Source organism: Montipora foliosa, chromosome 9 (genome assembly GCF_036669935.1).
Source record: "Montipora foliosa isolate CH-2021 chromosome 9, ASM3666993v2, whole genome shotgun sequence".
Lineage (NCBI taxonomy): Eukaryota > Metazoa > Cnidaria > Anthozoa > Scleractinia > Acroporidae > Montipora > Montipora foliosa.
In genome coordinates, this window is record NC_090877.1 from 232,501 (window position 1) to 238,419 (window position 5,919).

Genomic DNA, 5,919 nt, shown 5'->3' on the forward strand with positions numbered 1-5,919 from the left:
GAATTGGGTACAACATTGATTTAGCCGATTAGGCCCATTTATTTCGTGGACTCAAAGCAGTACATACATCAGTATTACAAAATGGAAGTTACATTCCTGAACTGCAATAAAACATAACACCTTTATCTTCATCAAATTGTTGTTAAGGGTGGAAAATCTCTTTTTGCAACCATGTCCTCAATTGTTCCTTCTATGGTAGCGTTCTTCTCCAGTTTTCCAGAAGTCGAAAAGGGATCAGATATTCACTAAGAAACAGTGACTTCAATATCCATATTTTTAACACTATTAACTACGGAAGCATTCTTTGAGATATCAAGGACCTCACAAACTAGCTGGTCATATACGACGCATTCCCCCGACGAGTGTGATGGTCTACCATGTGTATTTTGGGAGATGTGATGCAACGAAATCGAAATTAATTATTTCACGTGAAATTAATGTACATATAGAACGTTGTCCTAGCTGGAGACTTTTGAACAACTGACTTTGTTTTGCGAGCAGAAACTTTTTTTAACAAGATCGTTTTTTGGTGTGTTATAGATTGTGTGACACAGGAACCTGCATTATATTAATGTTCTGTTAAAGACTTGCCTGTACGTAGAGTAGCCGAAATTTGTCATATTGATCAAGGAAGTGTATATAGAATAGCAAAAGAACCGTTTGTTTTCTCAAAAAATTGTAAGGAAAGTGTTCAGAGTGGCCCAAGCCCCAAATTCAGAGACCGGCAGACAAGACTGCTTCTGAGAACGGTAGTCCGTCTATGAGAAAGAGAAGGGATTTTACTTCACTTGTAAGCGGCTCATGGAAGAGGCAGGAATCTCACAAAGGAAGTGTCCGTAATTATAAGAGCAGTATCCCTTCACCACAACGAGTCACCAAAATTGAATGGGTCTAAAATGGTAAAACCGTAATTCGTACTAAAAATGCAGCGGTGTAAATGGTGAGCTAATAAACCGGGACACTGAAAAAACGCAGACGGCAGACTGTGCAGACCGTCTGTAAAATGAAAATTCTGTTAGCCTGAATTGGGCCTAAATGACATTCTGTTAGCCTAATTAGGCCTTAATAACATTCAGGTTAGCCTGTTTACGGTTAGCTCTAAATAATAGTGAGGGTAACGCCATATTTTACCCCTGGTCTGCACAGTCTGCGTTTTGGCGTAACCGTAATAAACCAGAGTTATATAAGTTTTACGCTTTACCTGCCTAGTGGGACCTGTTTTCAAGTAGCTTTTTACCGATTTGTGCATGGTGACGTTCTCAATTTCTTATAAAATTGTTTAAGGATAATTTAACTAATGACTACCAGTGACTGGGTATATATATGTAAATGAAAATTTTGCAGTTATATTTATCTACAGATAGTTAATAAAAGTTCGCCAAAAAGTTTATCAGTATACTTCTATTATATACTGAAGATTTCGCAGTAATTTAAATCTCATTAACTGCGAAAGATTTTCCCCCACAAATATTGGAGCCACAAATTTCGCAGTTATCAAAATGTCATTAACGGCGAAAGATTTCCCACTGAATGTATGTTGGAATCACAAATTTTGCAGTTATTGAAATGTCAGTAACGGCGAAACGTTTCCCCCTAAATATATATTAGAACCACAGATTTCGTAGTAAATGAAATGTCACTAACGGCGAAAGTTTCCCTCTAAAGATGTATTCGAACCACAAAGTTCGCAGTTCTCTATATTATTACGGGACAGATTTTGTAGACACAGCTGCAGCGTTTTAACCTTTTTATGCTGGCATGGAACTTCAGCACTCTGCCGTTTCCGGCAGCTAACTCTCTCTCGGGGATTTAAACTACCAAAACTGGCGTTTTCATACGCTCTTGCGGAGCTATGATTGATTGACTGGCAATAAACTAACTAAACTAACACCCAGGAATTGTCCCACTCCTTCAAGTTCTTGACTTTGACAAGTCCAGGAAAGAATATGAAGACATGCAAGAGACGGTCGATCAGGAATCTTAGCGAAAGTGAACGAAAAATGGGGAAATACCAGACGGAAGGACGAGAGTACCTTTCTCGCTCCCTATCAAGCACACCTACAGAGAAACACCAAAGATTTGTACATGGATATCACATACACAAATAACAATGGATTTCCAGACCTTTATTACTGAACATGGTTGCTCTTAACGAAATTACTATGGAGCCGAGTTTAACGCGGTTGCAAGAGTTCTTTTGAACAAACAAGACGGCGATGCCTACGCAATAGCTATTCGTGAAGGAGCTTCACATTTTAAAACCACATTTTAATGTTTACTTCGTAAGGAACTTCTCCGCAATACAATCAAAACCAAACAGAACATAGCCATAATTCCACTATGGTCGTCACGCAAACGTTCTCAGTTGCTTGTTTTCGCAAAATTGTTCTAAGTGTGGTTGTGCTTTTTCTCGTAAAATTGGATTCGATCCATTGAAGTCCGAATAGAATTGGCTAGCAAGTTCCTGTGCGACTGACTTTACTACAAACCGTTTGTGGTAAATCAGAAAACAACATTGACAACAACACGAACAAACAAGCAAAAAGAACGTTGCATGACTGCGTGACGATCATCGTGGAACTGTGATTCTGTCGTTTTTTTTTTTTTTTTCAACGAAGTGAATATTACGATGGGACTCTGGCAGTTAGCGTGTATTCCATAAACTCCAATTTTAGCAATTTCGGAAATTCTCTTAATTTCGAACAACAAACTTCGATTTTCGGAAAGACAAAAAAACAAAGTACGATTTTAGGAAAAACTAAAATGCCCCTTATTAAAGAACTTTCATAGCTTCCGTAGGTTCCTCAATTTTTTTGACTAATTGCCACCATAAATGACAGTCATTCGAGAATGACGACAAAATGAAACAAAATTTTGGAAAAAAGATACCGCGACCCCGACCCCGGCCCCGCGTTTTGGCTACTACCAAATTATTCAGCAACGACCTCGCAGCTCGCGCGTTTTCCCGCCATTCCCCGTTGTGCACCACCTACTTAAAATTCCTTCAAAACACAATCCTCGTCACATTAGTTGGGACACAAGTAATGTCCTCTGCTCTCCCAATGTTGGTTTTGCGAGACGACTTGCGAGATTGGGGAGGAAGGATCACACCTAAAAGTCAGAATATTAGAGCTGTACAGGGTGTCCCACTTTAATTTGGCGAGAATTGTAGGAAGTTAAATTGAAGGACTTCTAGAACATTGAATCTTTTAAAAATAACAATAGGAAAATAGACCTAACCTCATCTTTAAACAACAACGATAATTGCTGTAACCTCTGAAATTCTTAGAGACTACTGATTTATACATCTGTTCTCTTACTTTGTACATTTCACAGTTGTATAAGAGACTCGTAACAGCTCGGGTATGACGCTAATTTCAGCTGACAATTGCCACATCGTTGCTTTTTAAATTTTCTCCACCGATTTGGCCTTTTTTACTGCCTCTAAATCACCGAATTCATGCGGTTGTACTGAAAGTGACTGCCTTTCTTCCATTGCAAAATGGCCGCATTAATTGTAATTTCTTCCAATTCGACTGGTGTACACCTTTTACAGTGTCCGAGTCACTTTGGCCGGGGGAAGTGTTGGTTACAGCCACCTTTTTCTCTAGTTTGAAGTCTCCACTACGAAACAAACAAACTGAACTTGAAAAACAGGCAGCCGTAACTTACAGCACCGCTCGAGAAAACAAGGTTATCAAGATATTTTTTACACCTCCAGATCATTGAATCAAGCAACAAAAAATTGGTGTACTGTACGGCTCGTTGAATTTGCCAATTGAATCTCCCGTACTATCTGAGACATATGATTTAAGACTTTGAAGCCGGGGGGGGGGGAGGAACAGACGGGGATGCTCGTCGGAAATTTTGAATTTATTCCGTAAAGGAGACCATCTGGGCGTGGCTCAAGCTTTTCGTGACCCCTAAGGGAGACCAATCTGGTTGTGGCTTAAGCAAATTTTGACCCCTAAAAGAGACCGCTTAAAAACACACAAATACGAGATGCAATGAGTTTTAATGATATAAAGACATAATCATCGAATGCTTTTATCTAAAAGTAGTTTATAAGAGCATTGTCATAAATCTCAAGTTTTTCAATTCAATTCTGTGTTTCTTCGCGGAACCCTAAATGAGACCTTGGCGGCTTAAAATATTGTCGCTTTGCCCGGAACACCCTAAGCGAGACCAAAATCCAAAATTTACACCCCTAAGCAAGACGACGAGCATCCCCGTCTGTTTCATATGGGAGTGCCCCCCCCCCCCCCCCGGAACTTTGAATAAGACATCCAAGTGAACGTACTGCATGGAGCACTAGACATGATCTTTTTTCGTTGTTGTTGATAAGGGAACTATTAAATTGGAAGGTCCTCTGGTATTCGAATTGCATCGCCTAAGACGAAAGGTAAATGGTTGCAAAGCACATTTAGGATGACGAACTGCACTTTATAACTGTTAAATTGCCGTTTTGGAGATCGATCGTATAGCTGGGACCATCTGCATCAGAACGGAAATCAAACTTCGAACTTTCATTTGCTTAGAGCTAAAACTAACAGAAACTAATCTTTTAACTGACAAGAAGACGTGTTCAAAAACACCTCAGTCCAACAACATGAGGAAAGAGATTGATAATTCCATTTGGTTGTGGACATAACTTTGTTTCGACCATTTGAACTGTAAAGTTGCTGGAAAGACAAAACATACATTTGCTAGCTGAGAGTACATGTGTTCCTTTATTGGCATGGCTAATGAATTCATACAGGATAGTGAGCAAGCTTGAAGGTTTTGGGAAAAAAAGAGAATAACAAAAAGTGGTAGAAATGTTTATCAGCCGGGTGTTTGAAAACTCAATAAAACACTTTTCACTGTAGTCATTATGGCAGACAATCTGCGCTCATGTTGCCATTGGCGACGATCATATTGACGGACAATAAGATGATCAACGTAATTCTTCTACTCGAGAATCTCTATGAATAAAGCAATTGTCAGTCAGGATGTCCTTTTCTCGACAACATTATATGTTTCATATCTTTATTTACAAGATATCTAAACTATGGTGTTTCCACATGATAGTTCATTACACCGTCCGTTTGAAGAAAGGCGTTTCCTACCTACTGTGCATTCGGCAGTCTAGATATTGATATCGATCGTCGTCTCTTAACTGGTTTGCATTGAAAATTTAAAGATTGTAGAAAGAAAATTTAATTAAGAGATCAAGCAACAATTTTATTAAGTAAAGCTATGATCCTCTCAGTTATGAACGCAATTTCTGCAATTGCGTAAAGAAGCCTGAAAAATTCAGGACTTAAAGGGGGTTTGAACCCGTGACCTCGCGATACCAGTGCGACGCTCTAACGAACTGAGTTCTGAAGCCACTGACCTTGGGAGCTGGTCATTTGTGGGTTCCAAAGTTCCCGTGAGGAATGAATCAACGATGGAATGATATATGAAATGGATCATATATGAACTGCGGATTATAAAGTCCTGAATTTTTCAGGCTTCTTTACGCAATTGCAGAAATTGCGTTCATAACTGCGAGGATCATAGCTTTACTTGATTTCACATCCGCTGTTCATATATGATCCATTTCATATATCATTTCACCGTTGAACAATTTTATTACCTGCACTAGCTTTTGACCTTCTGGAAGTTTTCGAAATCGCAAAAAGAAATCTGGACGTTTGCCTAAGCAAAATGTTTGCAGCCCGGGAAAGGGACTCGCATATTAAAGGGCGTGGAATTCTCGTCGTCTCGCTAGCTTAGGGGTGTAAATTTCGGATTTTGGTCCTACTTAGGGTGTTCATGGCAAAACGCCATCATATGTAGCCCATATGTAGCTGTCTAGGTCGCGTTCAGGGTTGCACGAGAAGAAATTTGAAAACGACTATTTAATGTGTTTTAAATATGGTCTCATTTAGGGGT